General features: G+C 44.3%; 1 protein-coding gene across 3 annotated transcripts in view; it reads right to left on the reverse strand.

The window, feature by feature from the left end:
• Positions 1-2,805, reverse strand: part of LOC115470867 (ankyrin and armadillo repeat-containing protein-like) — a 68,516-nt gene extending 65,711 nt beyond the window's left edge. For all 3 annotated transcript variants that reach the window (XM_030204461.1, XM_030204460.1, XM_030204462.1), the window contains exon 1: positions 2,658-2,805. The gene's annotated coding sequence lies outside the window, so the exon portion shown is untranslated. The remainder of the gene's footprint in view (positions 1-2,657) is intronic.
• Between the last annotated feature and the right edge of the window lie 16,270 nt (positions 2,806-19,075).

Below are 19,075 nucleotides of genomic sequence, written 5' to 3' on the forward strand. Positions count from 1 at the left end.
CGGTTTCAGTATGAAAAAGAGATGTGAATTCATTCTATTGGCGCCTGCCAGAATATTGGTCACACCTCACACATCTTTGCATATTGCAGACCAAGGAGATTTGATGAACAGGAGATGGTAGGAGCATGCTTGGCCCATTATCTGGGCTGAAGTCAGTAGGCGGAGCTTGTTGCCCTATCAATTGCATGGTTTGGGTGTACCAAGATGGTGGCAGCTGCATTGGGGAGAATGAAAACCTCCTTGGGTGGACTGGCTTCAGCTTTGTGATGTCACGCCACCTCCTGTTTATCATACCTCCTTGCTGTAGACTGCTGGCCCGCTGGTCAGTTTCTGCCCACTGGTCAGTTTCTGCACTGTGTCCTGGATATTGTATGAATTAACCAACCATACAACATGGATTTGTTCCTAGTGTTTGTCTTTGATCTGTGGAAGGTCTGGAGGGAAGCTACCAGCAGTAGTCTCCAAACCTCTCAGACCACACACATGATATCAAGTTGTCAGGTAAACGTACCATGTCCTGCATCATTTGTGCTGGTACTTTGTCTCTTCCTAGATGCAAAAAAAAACAACAACAAAATAACCCCCAAAACAATTCACAGATAATACCAGCGTGGCATCATCACTTCCCAAATATTTAGAGCATGGGATGAGAACCAGCAAAACCAAGGTTCAAATCCCACTGATGCTCTCTTGACTTTGGGCTAGTTGTTTAACCCTCCACAGCCTCAGATCCAAAATTACAGGTCAATATTCGACAGGAGCAGTCAGTGTTTATTTTAAATTCTATTCTCTGAAGCTGAATTAAATCCTAATAATCGGTGTCAGTATAGTGGCCACCAATGCATGTCTGGAAAGTGCTTTAAGTGCCGCTGCTATCCGGAGAGTGTGCCAATGTTTTGTTTAGTTTCTCCTATTGTTTGTGAGATTTTTGTTTTGTTTTGTTTGTGTCCAGTGTCTGCTGCTGTTGTTGTTGTTGTTTTGACAGTAATATTATCAATAGTTCGCATTATTGCTCAGGTAATTTAATCTTAGCACAAAGGTTCATGCTATATGCATCTATTGATAAAGAATTCACATGACTGAGCAATAGTGCGTACATTTTAACAATTGTGTGTACTATTTGAACAACAGTGTGCACTATTAGGGGGCCTTTTACAAAGCGGTGGTAAGCCCAACGCTCGGGCCTATCGCTCGCTAAAAGGGAAGTACCACCGGACTACCACAGCAGCCCGGCGGTATTTCCCTCCCCCAGCACCCGCCATTTACGGTGATGCAAAAATATTTCAATTTTTGTAGCGTCAGTGTGTACCCAGCGGTAATCGGGCAGTGCCAAGTGCTGCCCAGTTACCATAGGGTTAGCACGGGAGCCCTTTGCCACGTGGCCATTTCTTAAAAAAAACAGAGACCTGCCTTTTACCCGCTGCGGTATAAGGGGGCCTCAGCGCATGTCAAAAACATGCGCTGACGCCAGCACAGGCCCCCTTTTGCTGCAGCTTCCTAAAAGGACCCCTTAATGACACCTAGATTCTATATACGGCGCCTACAAAATCAGTGCCGAATATAATCGCGTATTCTAAGCGGAGAGTCCTCTTAAAGAAAGTTAACCACAACCCATATTTGTTTTTAAATGGATGCCCATCCGTACCAAACAATAGTATCTGTGGTGCAGAAACAACAAAACCCACTCCTCCCCACCCCCCCTTCATATTCAGCCGGTTGCGGTGAGCGTTTTGCTGCCCACTGCCGGTGTTATTCCCAGGTATTTAATGCCGGGTCCTATCCAGGCTTTGGCATTGAATATTGGGGGGGGGGGGGGGGGCTAACACAGAGCCAGCTAAGTCAATATTCAGGCCTTGACTGCATAAGCTTAAAGACGGGACTGCTATTTATGCAGCCTGATTTAGGTGGTTTACTTATGCAGTGAGAGCTGAATATCGGCATTTAACCTGACTTATCCCCTGGAGCGCCCACAAGTTAGTCGCTTTTGAGTTCAGTGCCAGTCGGTCATTTTCAGCAAAGATAACCGGTTAAGTACTGTTGACAATGACCAGATAGTCACAAACAAATGATTTAACCAGAGTGGAGGAGTGGCCTAGTGGTTAGGGTGGTGGATTTTGGTCCTGCGGAACTGAGTTCAATTCCCACTTCAGGCACAGGCAGTTCCTTGTGGCTCTGGGCAAGTCACTTAACCCTCCATTGCCCCATGTAAGCTGCATTGAGCCTGCCATGAGTGGGAAAGCACGGGGTACAAATGTAACAAAAAAAAATAAATAAAAAAGTTTAACCAGTCGGTGGCTGTTTCCAGACGATGAAATCATTCTGAATATCAGCCGGACTGATTTTTAATACCCTCAAGCAACCCACAAGTAGCTGGAAAATAAACACCTCTATGTACAAGTCATAAACACCTAAGAATGGAAGTCCTAGGTATAATTCATAAAAATGTTCATTACAGATAGTAATGTCGAGGGGAGCGGGGGGGCTGGGGCAAACCAGAGCATCAAAAGAAATGAAATTCCACAGTAAAGATGAAATGTACATTTCAGTTAACATGCCACTTCTTCGTATAAACATAGCATGCAAGTGATCATGGGTCAGAACAATAACTTATCCAGACTCGTTCTATATTCTGTTTTATAAGGAAAAACTTCACTCACCTGACACGTGGCTCTCGGTTAGTGTGTGAAGCTGCCGGCACTTAAGCACCCAAGAGAAGAGATCCAGTTTTCTTGCTCCTGGCTGATGAAAGAGAACTGGGCTTCCTGTACTCCTTTAATGAAGAAGGCAAACAGAATTCCAGCACTATTTTTTTTCTTCCTCCTCTGTTCAAGTGATTAGAGACATCTCAGACCAGAGGCAGCTCAGTTTGAGATCCCTATGGCTTATAGAGGACAAACTAAACATCGCCTCTGCTCTGCCCTCTACTGGACTGAATTTAAAGAAACCTGACCTCCAGCTCTCTTAGAAGTTATAAGTGACATTAGGGAAGGATTAGAAGGAACAATGTGCCTGGCTTCATGTGATATGAAAATCTGCAGTAGAAAAGGTATCCTAGGGCTAATAGTTTAGATGAAAAAATACTTTTCAAAATGTGAAGAATAGTCTGGGGTTTAGTAACTAGATTTTAATTTTAAAAATGCAAAAGAATTGGGCCAATAAATTCAGCCTGCAATGATCAGTGATTGTCATGGCACTGACCGCCACAGGTAAAACTTGACCAACATATTCAATGCCAGCCCTAATCCAGGCACCAGAATTGACTATCTGGAGCTTGCATGGCTGCTGGAAGTTACCCAGGTGCTGGCCAATATTTAAACCGGTGCCCAAATAGCAAAGAGGATAAAGTATGTGCCACTGATAATCCAGGGATCACCTTGTTAGCAAGAGATAACCATTTAGGAGACCTCCTAACCGGTTATCTCCCACTGGATAATCAGCCCGAATGAATTTAGGATGCAGAAATTCAAAGCTCTAGAATTAGAAACCACCAAACAGCAGAGAGACTTGGAAACCACCCAATCAGTGTGACAGAAGTTAATTGTAAAACCAGATGCATCATTGTAGAATGAGTTCTGGATCCAAGGAAGGTGCTGGATGGCACAGGCAGTGCAGCAAGAGCGATCAGGCAGAGCTCCTGGCCTGGATATGCAGTACTTGGCCAGGGCTAAGGAGGAGATAGGAAAGATGGCCAATGTGGAGAAGGTAGGAAAGAAAAGAGAGAATATGGAAAAGCACATAGTAAGGAAAGCATGGGGCTTTTTTTTTTTTTTAAATCTGCATTAAGCCTATGCTTTTAAAATCTGCATCTTATAGCATGATATTGCATATAGAACTGTAATTTAAAACTTGCTTTTAAAATTTGCATCTCCCAGCATGATATTGCATATAGAACTGATATGAACTCCAGCACACTATTCCTAACGATCTACTGTCTCACCCTAATCCAACACACACTCATAATCCCGAGCACAGACAACCATAGTCCCTCACTTCACAAACCGTCCACGCAACCCACACACAACATGCATATTCAAAAAATCAAAAAAGGCCATGAAAAACCTACTATCCACGGACACCATCAACAGAGAGGAAGGAAAGAACTTAACAAACTCACGTACCAAGAAGACAGACAACTGATAAAAATTACCACTACCCCGAACCCAATTGAACACCACCAACTAATACAAATAGGCTACATCAATGCCAGATCAACAGTTAATAAAACCACAATTATAACCGACTGGATTACTGATGAACATCTCGATTTCCTACTTGTTAGCGAAACTTGGATCCATGACTCCAAAGATCCAATAATTCTAGAGCTCTGTCCTCCAGGATACAAAATTACCCACTAGACAAGAGGAGGAGGCATAGCAATAATTTATAAATCTCAATTCACAGTCACAACAACAGCAGAATCTATGCTGCCCCAACTTGAAATAGCCTCAGTCAGAATTAACCACCCCAAACTACGTGATCACCTAAACCTAATCCTATTTTACAGACCCCTGGGCAATTGGCAAGACTCACAAACGCACTTATGGATTTCATATCGAATACTTGCGTTTCCACCCAGGACCTTCTCATAGCAGGAGACATCAATCTCCATCTTGAAGATACTAATTCAAGCAATGTACTTGAATGCAAGGAATTCCTCCAACTATGGGAGCTCCACTGGCCAAACATGCAACCCACCCACAACAAAGGATAAACATTAGATATTATCACCCACAAATTCCCATCAGAACCTAATCTCACACATATAGACACAAAGTGGACAGCCACGCCATGGTCCAATCACTACAAAGCAAACCTCTCCCTCCGCTGGAGAACAAAAAAGACACAACAAAAACAAGAGCAAAAAACCTATACTACGAGAGGCAAAATAAACCCACCAACATTCTGGCAGCAATTCTATACAGACGAATGGGCAATACCCACAGACTTGCCCCAATTTCTCCAAGAATGGGACAACAGATGCAGAACAGTACTAGACAACATAGCACCACTTCAAACCAGAACCTCACATAGAAAAAACTCAATACCATGGTTTAATGAAGAATTGAAAGAACTAAAAACACAGGTCAGAAGATTAGAACGAGCATGGACCAAGAAAAAAGACGAACATACACTCAAAGACTGGAAAAAGCTACAAAGAAAATATAAATACACTATCAGACAAACTAAAAGAACGTACTACAAAACCAAAATAGGACCAAACTACAAGGACACACACAAACTCTTCTCACTCGTAAACAAACTCCTAAATACTACACCGGTTACATCTAACAATATAGAAACCCAATCCGCAACCAATCTTGCGAACTACTTCAATGAAAAAATCATAAAGCTCCGACTCATGATACCTACCAACACTACTGAGTACACAAGCATCCTTGAATATCTTGACCCAAAACCTGGGGAAAGCCCAGCAGATCGATCATGGACCAACTTTGACACGATATCGTCAAATGAATTCTCACAATGGCTCGGAAAATACGCCAAGTCACAATGCAAATTAGACATCTGCCCCAATAGCCTAATAAGATCTGCCCCCAAACAATTCAAAAAAGACCTCATGGATCATATAAACCACAGGCTTCAAAATGGTCTCTTTCCCACGGAGAAAGGAAACATCTTACTTACTCTGCTGCCAAAAGATGCTAAGAAAAACACAATGGACCTAACCAATTATTGCCCAGTAGCATCAATTCCGCTCATAACCAAACTCATGGAGGGCATAGTGACGAAACAACTCTCTGACTACATAAATAAACACTCAATTCTGCACGAGTCTCAATCAGGATTTCGGTCAAATCACACCACCGAAATGGTTCTAGTATCTGCAATGAACTCATTCAAACAAGCAATTGCAACTGGTAACAACATACTCCTCCTACAATTCGACTTGTCCAGCGCCTTTGACATGGTTAATCATGGAATACTATTACATATACTAGAATACTTTGGAGTAGGAGGTACAGTTCTCAAATGGTTCAAAGGATTCCTGACCACAAGATCTTACCAAGTAACAACGAATGCAGACATATCACTCCCATGGACACCTGAATATGGAGTTCCCCAAGGATCCCCCCTATCACCAACTCTCTTCAACCTAATGATGATACCTTTAGCCAAACTTCTAGCCAATCAAAACCTTAATCCCTACATATATGCAGATGACGTCACGATCTACATCTCATTCAAACATGATCTAAACGAAATTACCAACGAGATCAACCAAAGCCTCCAAATCATGCACTCCTGGGCGGATGCATTCCAGCTGAAACTCAACGCAGAAAAAACTCAATGTCTTGTCCTCACCTCACAACACAACAAAAACAACTACTCCACAACAACCACACCATACTGTTCTCTCCCCGTCGCACAAAATCTAAAAATTCTTGGAGTTACCATTGACCGAAACCTCACACTCAATACTCACGTGAAGAGCACAACGAAAAAGATGTTCCACTCCATGTGGAAACTCAAAAGAATAAGACCTTTCTTCCCGAGATATATCTTCCGTACCCTGGTACTGTCATTGGTAATAAGTCATCTGGGCTACTGTAACGTACTGTACGCTGGCTGCAAAGAACAGACTATCAAAAAACTCCAAACAGCCCAGAATACCGCCGCCAGACTCATATTTGGAAAAACTAAATATGAAAGTGCAAAACCCCTAAGAGAGAAACTTCACTGGCTCCCTCTCAAGGAACGTGTTGCATTCAAGATCTGTACGATAGTACACAAAATCATTCACGCAGATGCCCCAATCTACATGCTAAACCTTGTGGATTTGCCTCCCAGAAACGCCATAAGATCATTCCGCCAATTCCTCAATCTGCACTTCCCCAGCTGTAAAGGACTAAAATACAAGCTGATGCATGCCACCACCCTCTCTTACATGAGTACGCAGTTGTGGAATGCATTACCTACAGCCCTGAAAGCTAATGATGAAATAACTAACTTCCGCAAATCCCTGAAGACACATCTCTTCCAGAAGGCCTACAAAGAGAAGCCATAGCCTTACAAAACTACCTCACCAATCCACACAGTTATCACAGTCCACCTTCAACCCTGCCTAACAACTTTCTTCTCTCTTCCCTTACCTAATCTTTGAACACTACTAATTGTAACTGACATCATAAAATGATTATGTCATCATAACCAAACTCTGTAAGCCACATTGATACTGCAAATAGGTGGGAAAATGTGGGATACAAATGCAATAAATAAAATAAAAAAAATAGCCCCAATGCCATCCTCACAAATACATATCTACACCCACTCCCCATTTGCATGCACATACATACATAGACCTCACCCCATATCCTTCATGCATATATTCCATCTTACAGATACATACCCATATCCCCTCTCATACACAGGGGCTTAGCTACCATTGAGTAAGCCTGGCAAAATGCCCAAGGCTACCCAATGGTAGAGGCCACCTGAAATTGATCCTCCCTGCAATTCCAGCATTCCTCCATTCCTCTGCGCCCCACTCATCTGACATCTCTCTGTTCCTCCCCCCTCACTACGTCTGTCATCTCTCTTATACTCACACACACCCAGTCATCTTAATAAACATGGGTCACTGACAGAGGCTGCCTCAGGCTTGACCCCACCAGAGCCTTTCCTCTGCAGAGATCAACCCACATAAAGTTGCATCAGAGAGGCAGGATGCAGCAGAGAAGAGGCCTCAACAATGACAGGCCAGAGGCAGCCAGTTTTCAGTGCTGCCTCTGTCAGTAACCTATGCAGGTTGAGAGGATCAGGAGTGGGGGGGGGGGGGGGGCAGAGAGATGACAAGCCTGCATGCGATTGGGGAGGGTGATGTAGAGATGCCAGATGTGGAGGGGGAGAAGGAAGAGAGAAAATAACATGGAGTAAAAGGAAGGGGGAAGAGAGGAGGAGAGATGCTGGACCTGGAGGGAGAAGCAGAGGGAAGAGAGAGAGTCCTGTTTCAAAGGGGAGAGGGAAAAGAGGGGGAGAGATGCTGGACCGGGGGGGGGGGGGCAGCAGAGAGACCTGCAGAAAAGAGGAGAGGGGAGAAATCCTAGACTTGGGCGGGGGGAGATAAAGAGACCTGGATCAAGGGGGAGAGGAAGAAAGGGGGAGAGAAGCTGGACTGGAGGGTGGAAGGAAGAGAAAGAGAGAGACAGCGAGAGACTGGACCGGGAGATAAAGAGGGGACTGATGCTGGATCGATGGATGGATGGAGAGAGATATGCTGGACCATGGTGTGTGGGGGGGGGATAAGAGTGGGGGTTGCAGGAGGAAGGGAAAAGAGAAGGGAGAAGATGGATATGGGGAGGGATAAGGAAACATAGGGACAATGCTAGACACAAGGGGAGGGATAGGGACACAGAGACGGATGCTGAATATGGAAGAAGGATAGGAACACTGAGAGGGCAGATACTGAACATGGAGGGAAGATTGGGACAGGGAGACAGAGGGGAAACATGAGACAAGATGGATGTTGGATATAAAACCAACCTGTTTAAAAAGGCATACCCTATCGATCCAACTTAAATGCCTAATCTCTGCAACACAACCAAACTAAAGCACGTGATGGACATAACACAACTCTTCCGTTCTCCGATTCCCTAATGTGGCTGTGCCACATGAACTTAATCTTACCGCAACATCACCCTGTATTTGTTCACACCGGAGCCTGCAAAGGCCTCTCTGGTACTATGAAACAAAAAAGTGAGGAAAACGAATGAGGATGCCAAAAAATGCTTTATTATATAAGAAAAACGACCCGACACATTGAGCCTACAAATAGGTGAGAAAATGTGGGATACAAATGTAACAAATAAATAAATAAATATATATAGAGAGAAGAAATTTCAAAAAGAACAGGAAACCCTGGAAAGAGAGTTAAGGGGAGAAAATAGAGAAAAGAGACACTGGGACCAAAGAAATGCTCAGACAACAAAGGTAGTGTAGGGGTATTTTTTTCTGAATTAATTTAATTGTAATATGCCAGCTTTGGGAAATGTGTATGTCTGATTTATTTGCATTTCAATGCTGCATTCGGCACCTAACCCTTACCGTTCAGTGAATCCAGACTGCCCCAATTTGACTGCCCCTATCGGACCGACCGTTCACTTGTCTATTAGATTGTAAGCTCTTTGAGCAGGGACTGTCTCTCTTTGTTAAATTGTACAGCGCTGCGTAACCCTAGTAGCGCTCTAGAAATGTTAAGTAGTAGTAGTAGTAATTTCAGTGTCTATTTCTATTATTATGACAGGTTTTCTATATTGGTCTGAAATAGATTTGCTTTTTGCAGGGTTTACTGGAGTTCTGATGAGATTCTTCCTCTTCTCCTCATTCTCACTACCTTTGCAGAGATGGTGTTATAGGGGGCCCAGCTTTTAATTTTTACACCTGGGGCCCATTCGGTCCTAGCTATGCCCCGTTGCTCATTACAGATATGCCCCCAACTCCACCCCTCAACTCCCCTCAATACACAAACACACAGACACCTTCATCCCTTATAGCCCACCCACTCTCCCCACCTCAGACACACTCACCTATGCCACTTACATAAATACAATTTAAAACTTGCAATTGCTGGTTATCTATCATTTATGAACTTTAATGCAATACCACTCTGTATTTCTCATTCCGGAATGGCGATCGCCATTACGGCATTATGTAAGCCACATTGAGCCCAGGGTTGCCAGGTGGAAAATTTTTTTCCAGCCCAAAGGAGCCCAAAATCCAGCCCAAAACCCGCCCAAACTCAAACCCCGCCCCTGACACCCCCGCCCCCGCGTCATCACCCCCGCCCCCGCCGTCATCAACCCCGCCCCGCCGTCATCGGCCCCGCCTCCCCCGTCATCGGCCCCGCCTCCCCTGTCACTAACCCCGCCTCCCCTGTCACTAACCCCGCCTCCCACGTCACTAACCCCGCCCAGAAACGTCATTAACCCCGCCCACTGCGGCCGAAAAAGCCTGCGAAAAAACCGCCCCGAAGCCAAAAAGGAGCCCAAAAAACCGCAACCCGCCGCGGGCAAAAATTTCCCGCGGCGGGTCGCGGAAAACCGCCCAATTGGGCGGTAAAACCGCCCACCTGGCAACACTGATTGAGCCTGCAAAAAGGCGGGAAAATGTGGGATACAAATGTAAGAAATAAATAAATACTCAGCAAAAACTGACCTATGACCCTACACACTGAACCATCAGTAACTGTAAATATAATTTCGGCATCCACAGAAGTCCCCCTCGCACAACAATGGATGCAGAGCAGTGCTGGATATTTCCTCACAGAATTCATCATCCAAAGAAGAAATGCCTAATTCTGGTTTAATCCCAGTAACAACAAAATAAACCTCCTCCAGTGCCAGGGCATATTATGAAGTAACATAGTAGATGACGGCAGAAAAAGACCTGCACGGTCCATCCAGTCTGCCCAAGAAATGTGCCACTTTTTTGTGTATACCTTACCTTGATTTGTACTTGTCTTTTTCAGGGCACAGACCGTACAAGTCTGCCCAGCACTATCCCCGCCTCCCAACCACCAACTCCGCGGCTCTGTTATCCAATCTTGGCTAAGCTCCTGAGGATCCATTTCTTCTGAACAGGATTCCTTTATTTTTATCCCATGCATGTTTGAATTCCGTTACCGCTTTCATCTCCACCACCTCCCGCGGGAGGGCATTCCAAGCATCCACCACTCTCTCTGTGAAAAAATACTTCCTGACATTTTTCTTGAGTCTGCCCCCCTTCAATCTCATTTCGTGTCCTCTCGTTCTACTGCTTTCGTATCTCCGGAAAAGTAATGGAGAACCCTGCAAGAGTCATTCAACTCAAACAAGGAGCCTACCCAGAAAAAGGCAGCACTACAAATCTTGCAATGGGCTCTAGAATATCAGTAGACCTACCAGGTACTGAAAAAGTAAACAAACTTCATGCTAATAGATTACTTGACCTTGGTCACAGATGCTGAACAGAGATAGACCCACATCAAATGCATGCCACCCAATATTTAGCGCTATTTAACATCTCGCATTCCCTTCCCTACTACCCCTCCCCCATTTCCAGGATTTTGTGCTTCTCCCTCTGTTTCCCCGCCCCCATTTCCAGCATTCCTATTCTCTACTACTACTCATGTCATATATCTCCCCTTCTCTTCCCTACCCCTGCTCCTGCTATGTCTAGGATAGTTCTCACCTCTTCCCTTCACGTGCCCTTGCCAGATCTGCTTCTTCCTGTCCTCTGCTACTATCGCCGATCTCATTCTGCAATTCTTAAAAACTGTGAGTGCAGGGCTGGGCCTTGTGTGCATTCTATTATTCAAAGGCTTGTAGTTTCCTTCCCCCTCTGATGGAAACTTCCTGTAGGAGAGGATGGAGCATGGCAGACCTTTGAGTGCTAGCATATACTCAAGGCCCTGCACATTCTCAGAGTTTTACGTGCCTTGTTTGCTGCATCAGTGTCACATTGCCACCCTCTGAATTCTGCCACCCTAGGCTGACCTCTAGTCTGCCTAGTAAAGGGGTGTCGATCACAGCATACTTCTCGATACCCTGTCCTCACTTGGATTCCAGGGCTCTGTCCTTTCCTGGTTCTCTTCCTACCTCTCCCTCCGCACCTTTAGTGTTCACTCTGGTGGATCCTCTTCTACTTCTATCCCTCTGCCTGTCGGCGTACCTCAGGGTTCTGTTCTTGGTCCCCATCCTCTTTTCTATCTACACTTCTTCCTTTGGTTCATTAATCTCATCCCATGGCTTTTCCTACCATCTCTATGCTGATGACTCCCAAATCTACCTTTCTACCCCTGATATCTCACCTTGCATCCAAACCAAAGTTTCAGCGTGCTTGTCTGACATTGCTGCCTGGATGTCTCAATGCCACCTGAAATTAAATATGACCAAAACCGAGCTTCTCATTTTCCCCCCCAAACCCACCTCCCCGCTCCCCCCATTTTCTATTTCTGTTGATGGCTCTCTCATTCTCCCTGTCTCCTCAGCTCGAAACCTTGGAGTCATCTTTGACTCTTCTCTCTCCTTCTCTGCTCATATCCAGCAGACTGCCAAAACCTGTCGTTTCTTTCTTTACAACATCCGTAAAATCCGCCCCTTTCTTTCCGAGCACTCTACAAAAACCCTCATCCACACCCTTGTCACCTCTCGTTTAGACTACTGCAATCTGCTTCTTGCTGGCCTCCCACTTAGTCACCTCTCCCCTCTCCAGTCGGTTCAAAACTCTGCTGCCCGTCTCATCTTCCGCCAGGGTCGCTTTACTCATACTACCCCTCTCCTCAAGACCCTTCACTGGCTCCCTATCCGTTTTCGCATCCTGTTCAAACTTCTTCTACTAACCTATAAATGTATTCACTCTGCTGCTCCCCAGTATCTCTCCACACTCGTCCTTTCCTACACCCCTTCCCGTGCACTCCGCTCCATGGATAAATCCTTCTTATCTGTTCCCTTCTCCACTACTGCCAACTCCAGACTTCGCGCCTTCTGTCTCGCTGCACCCTACGCCTGGAATAAACTTCCTGAGCTCCTACGTCTTGCCCCATCCTTGGCCACCTTTAAATCTAGACTGAAAGCCCACCTCTTTAACATTGCTTTTGACTCGTAACCACTTGTAACCACTAGCCTCCACCTACCCTCCTCTCTTCCTTCCCGTTCACATTAATTGATTTGATTTGCTTACTTTATTTATTTTTTGTCTATTAGATTGTAAGCTCTTTGAGCAGGGACTGTCTTTCTTCTATGTTTGTGCAGCGCTGCGTATGCCTTGTAGCGCTATAGAAATGCTAAATAGTAGTAGTAGTAGTAGTAGTCATACTGCAATAATTATCCCAAATGCAGTCAGAAATGTTTTTTTAAAGGAAACCCTTTACATACAGTATATTCATATTGAAATTGAATATCAGTTGAAGTCTACAATCATGGCAACAGGGGATATACTTCATCCAATTCAACTATGAAAAGATATATACATATAAAAGTCAGCACATGAACATTCTGATTTAAATGATATAATAACAAAATCACATTTAAGGTTTAAGCACTACTGTCCTAGGTTTAATCTGACGCCCTTGTAACAAAAGATGGAGTCGTCAAATAAAGATGCTGCTGGTTCAATTTACCCAATCAAATGTTGTCAAACTCTGATGTTATATTTTAAAGGGGAATGACTACTCTAGATGCCCCAATGGTCTGGTTTTATCGCATCTTTACGTGTGGTGTGCGTCATACTGCAATCCCAGAGAGCTGCAAACCAGTTTGATTTTCAGGATATACCTAATGAATATGCATATACCAATCTAGGCTCAACTATCTTTAATAGGTTACTCTTTCTATACTATAAGTACTACAACACGTAACACCATGTGCAAATTTCAATAGATTGTTATTTTAATTTTTGCCATTCATATAATACTACGTAAATAATTAAACATTAATATTTAGCCCTTTTATCTTATGCCCTATTTCTTCCACTCATGAATATGAATGAGATATACATGCAGATATCCTTCATGAATATTAATTAGAGATATCTGAAAACCTAAATGGCTTGCAACCCTTGAGGAGTGGCCTAGTGGTTAGGGTGGTGGACTTTGGTCCTGAGGAACTGAGTTTGATTCCCACTTCAGGCACAGGCAGCTCCTTGTGACTCTGGGCAAGTCACTTAACCCTCCATTGCCCCATGTAAGCCGCATTGAGCCTGCCATGAGTGGGAAAGCGCAGGGTACAAATGTAACAAAAATAAAATAGATGCTATTGGAGATTCTACATGGAATGTTGCTAGCAACATTCCATGTAGAAGGCTGCGCAGGCTTCTGTTTCTGTGAGTCTGACGTCCTGCAAGTACGTGCAGGACGTCAGACTCACAGAAGCAGAAGCGCGGCCACATTGGTGATCTGCAAGGGCTGACTTCTACATGGAATGTTGCTAGTGGAATAGCAACATTCCATATAGAATCTCAAATAGTAGCAACAGTGGAGGAGTGGCCTAGTGGTAATGGAGGAGTGGCCTAGTGGTTAGGGTGGTGGACTTTGGTCCTGAGGAACTGAGTTTGATTCCCACTTTAGGCACAGGCAGCTCCTTGTGACTCTGGACAAGTCACTTAACCCTCCATTGCCCCATGTAAGCTGCATTGAGCCTGCCATGAGAGGGAAAGTGCGGGGTACAAATGTAACAACAAAAAAAACACCTGGCCTGGTGGTTGTCCATAAGATTTGCTAACATCTATAGTCACTTTTTAAAATTGCCTTGGCTTTCTTTGAATCTAATACACAGAGGGGCTCATTTTCAAAGAACTTAGACTTACTATATAACTTTGTAAGTCTAAGTGCTTTGAAAATATGCCTCAGAGTATCACCTTAGTGACTGCTCCAAATATAAATTAGACCAGCATGAAAATAACAAGAAATATTCAATTGACAGAATTTTCACCAGTAGCAGTAGATGGCACTGTAGCTTCAAGATGAAATAATGGATTAGACAAGTTTTAATGTTCTGGTTCAGGGATAGGTTGAAATAACGTGACTGTCTCTGGGAAAACATGACTAAAGTCACAGATCCAAAACATTGAGACTGGCCAATTTTCATATAACTGCTTTTGGACATGTTCTACGTGAAAAATAAAAACACTGCAGAAGTTCAAAGAATGGTGTTTGGACTATTGTATTAAAAAATGTTCATTAAAACCACGTTTTTGGTGATTTTATCTATGTTTTCCCAGAGACGGTAGTTTAGGAGAAGCTGTACATTTTGTAATTTTTTTATTTTGTATGCAACCCACTTCAAACCATAATTGGTAGAAGCGAGTTATAAATAGCAGAGTAAATTAAATTAAACTAAAACCACAAGCCAGGTAAGAAGGGAAAACATGCCTCCATAGAAACCTCAGCAGCTCCGAGTTTCTTTCCTTTTCAGAGTTTCAGTTCTAAGATTTGTAGTAAAATAGCCAATCAAAGAGGAGTGGAAATGAAATAAGATATTTTTAAAGCTGCAGAGTCCACTGAGTAATCTGTAAGCTAGTTGCAGGTTAGTACCAAAAACACCCTTACTTTTCCAAGAACTCTTCGAAAAGATCACCATTGAACACGTTGCCAAGTTAGCTATTTTCAGGACGGAATCTGTGACCAAGGCCATCCTCACCACTAGGCAGAATAGGCATCTGCCTATGGCAGCAGAATGTGAGGGCAGGGGCATGGCTCAAGCATAGCAGGACAGAGTGTGAGACATGGCAGTGCTTGAGTGTGGGCCTATATTGGAAGATCCCATACCTCGCTGATTTTGTTTTCCTTCTTCTGGCCCAGGTGGAATTGGGTTGTGGCAGCAGTGGTGGTGGCAGGGAAGACAAGGGGAAGGGAAGAGAGTGGAGAGATGCTGGACCCAGAGAGGCGGGTAAGGAAGGAGAGATGAGATGTTGGACACAAGGGGTATGGAAGGGGAGGTGAGATGCTGGACACCGAATGGAGTGTACAGAAAGGGATACGAGATGCTGAACACCGTGGGGGGAGGGATTTGGTTGGGATAGGAGAAATGCTGGCCACATGGAGGATAAGAATGGGAAGGAGAGTTGCTGGACACGTTGAGGGAGGGGATGATTGCTGTGTGCATCTAGTAGCTCAATAGAAATTATATGTAGTAGTAGTAGTAGTGCTATTGAAAGGAATGGGAGACACATTACTATGGGATAGGCAAGGGGAGGGGATACAGGACTTTGAAGTTGCAGACCTTGAGCCACTCTGGTGGGGCGGGGGACCCACATGGATGAAGGTTTATCTGGAAGGTCAAATACCTTTGGGCCAGCCTTGCTTTTGGCTTGTCCTTGTTTTGAACTTACCTGCCAAAGCAGTGTGACATTTGCAGCCCTTCAGGCCGATATTCAAAGTGATTTAAATTGGCACAAATAATGTGAATAGAATACAGAATGAACAAAAAACAATCTGCCCGCCCGCCGCTGAACCCCGTCCCTCCCTGGTGCACCTTACAGGCATCTCCAGTGCCTGCAGAGATTCATTATTGATGCCTCTGCTGGCCCAGCAGGCTTCCATTGGCCAGGTCCCACCTTCAATGATGTCACTTCCTGTCTCCTGTCTGGACTGGCGGGAACCATCTGATGAAAGCCTGCGGGGCCAGCACAGGCAGCAATAATGAATCACTGCAAGTTCTGGAGACACCTGCAAGGTGCACTGGGGAGGGATGGGGTTCAGCGACGGGCGGGCAGATTGTTTTGTTTGTTCATTCTGTATTCTACTGACATTATTTGTTCAAATTTGCTTATTTTGTATTTTATCTGTCTTTGTTAGACCCCTGATGCAGAAGTAGACATGTCAAAACATGGCCCATGTCGGGTCAACTTATTAAATAACTCTTGTTTGTTCCTGTCTTGGAGGCCCTTTTGTGCTCTTTTCTGTTGTCCCTACATACTACCATCCATTTCAACAAAATGTACTGCCAACACCATGACATATCTCCCATATCAGCAGCTACACTAACAGCTCTGTTTACATACGCATGCTAGCATTTTTAGTTCACACTAAAAATTAGCACACACTAACTGTGTAGACGTCCATAGGAGTATTATTATTTATTATTATTGTTATTTGTTACATTTGTATCACACATTTTCCCACCTTTTGCAGGCTCAATGTGGCTTACATATAACCGTTAATGGCATTAACTGATTGCGGTCTGAACAAATACATGGTATGAATGAATACAAAGTGATATTGTAGTAGAATGAGGTACATGTATGGTAGGTACAGTTGGGGGGAAATTAGAGAGGGAAAGGGGGAAGAAGAGTCAGATAATGTCCGTTACGGTCTTTGGTTGCATTGTGTCACAAGTGAACAGTCATTTTTATGTTGGGTCAGTGGGGTATGCTCTTCTGAACAGGTCTGTCTTTAGTGCTTTCCGAAAATTTAGGTGGTCGAGCGTAGTTTTTACTGCTTTTGGCAATGCGTTCCATAGTTGTGCGCTTAGGTAGGAAAAGCTGGTTGCATAGGTGGATTTGTATTTGAGTCCTTTGCTGCTTGGGTAGTGGAGGTTTAGGTATGATCGTGCAGATTTTGTGGTGTTTCTGGTTGGCAGGTCGATGATGTCTATCATCCCGCATAGATTCCATTACAGTAATCTGCGTGGCTTTGTACCATGGACTGTACCAGGTTACGAAATATTTCCCTCAGGAAGAATGGTTTTACGTGTTTGTTTCCACATTGAGAAAAACATTTTCTTTATGGTGGATTTCGCTTGGATCTCTAGTGATAGGTTATGGTCGATTGTTACTCCGAGAATTTGCAGGCTGTCTGAGACAGGGAGGGTGTATCCTGGGGTGTTAATGTTTGTGGGTTTGTATGTATTGTTTTGGAATGAGATGATGAGACAGTGTGTTTTTTCTGTATTGAGTTTTAGTTGGAATGCATTTGCCCATGAGTTCATGATGTTTAAGCTTAGTTTGATTTCATTGGTGATTTCCGCCACTTCATGTTTGTATGGGATGTATAATGTAACGTCATCAGCGTAGATAAATGGGTTGAGGCCTTGGGTGGATAGGGTCTTGGCTAGTGGAGTCATCATGAGGTTGAAAAGGATCGGTGATAGTGGTGATCCTTGCGGTACTCCGCAGCCTGGTTTCCACGGTGACAATGTGTTTGTTTTTGATTTCACTTGATATGTTCTTGTGGTTAAAAAACCCTTAATCCAATTGAGAGTGTCACCACTGATTCCGAAGTAGTCTAGGAGTCTTAGCAATATGTTATGGTTAACCATGTCGAATGCACTTGACATGTCAAATTGGAGGAGGAGTATACTCTTGCCTATTGCTATTTCCTGCTTGAATTTGGTTAGGAGAGTGAGTAGTACTGTTTCGGTGCTGTGTAGGGGTCGAAATCCTGATTGTGACTCATGTAGTACAGTGAATTTGTTTATGCAGTCATTGAGTTGATTTGTCACCAGTCCTTCCATTAGTTTGACTACTAATGGGATAGATGCTACTGGGCAGTAGTTGGTAATATTGTTTGTTTTTTTTCTTGGTGTCTTTTGGTATTGGGGTGAGCAGGATGTTGCCTTTTTCTTGAGTGTAGATACCCTGTTGAAGCATGAAGTTTAGGTGGGATGTAAGATCTTTTATGAAGCGGTGGGGGACAGATTGTATTAGGTAGCTGGGGCAGGTGTCCAGTTGACAATGGCTGTTTGAGTATTGTTTAATTGCCTGGGTAACTGTGTCGGTGCTGAGTAGAGCAAATGTTGACCATATTCGGTCAGCAGGGTATTCACCAGGGGTTGGTTCTAGACCATTAATTGAGTTTTCTATGTCCATGTTGTTCCGAGGTAGGGTTTTGCGTATTATGGACATTTACATGGTTAGCACACGCTAAAAATGCTAGTGCGCCTTTGTAAACAGGGCCCTAAGAGGGGCTTGGTGGCCCCAATCCAACAAAGACAAAACATCTTCCAGCCCCACAAAAACACCACCACTATGCATTCCCAATTCTCTTTCCCTCTGCAAACTGTAGCCAATAGCTTTTTCCTCTCCCTCATTCCCTCTTACCCTTTGCACTTCTCCCCACTATTTTCTCCCATCCTTTCATCACACATTTCCCTACCCTTATTCTGCCTGCTTAAATTGCACTCAGTGGGCCGGGTGCCAATATTCAGTGGACCTTAACTAGGCAATGCCACTGAATATCAGCACTAACCTGCCATTTTCAAAATGGGCAAGAGTGGGGTGTTCCTGGGTAGAGTTGGGGAGTTGCTGGGAGATGTGCCAGTACCAGCAATACTTAGGGCATGAAAGACTGATAAATAGAAGTCCTAGCTTTGACAGGCTACCTATAGGATCCTGGCACTGAATATTGGCCAAGACCTGCATAAGAATCCACAATTCCCTCCCATCTCCAGAACAGGTGCATTTCCACTCCCTCCCACCCTACCCCCAAATAGAGTGACATCCCCCTACCTCCTGACCACTGAACAGAGTGTCATCATCCTCCCTCCTGATCCCCCGAACAGAGCATTATCCTGTCCCTCCTGCCCCCTGAACAGAGTGCCATCCCCATCCCTCCTGATCCCCTGAACAGAGTGCCATCCCC

The sequence above is a fragment of the Microcaecilia unicolor genome, chromosome 5 (assembly GCF_901765095.1).
Source record: "Microcaecilia unicolor chromosome 5, aMicUni1.1, whole genome shotgun sequence".
Classification (NCBI taxonomy): Eukaryota; Metazoa; Chordata; class Amphibia; order Gymnophiona; family Siphonopidae; genus Microcaecilia; species Microcaecilia unicolor.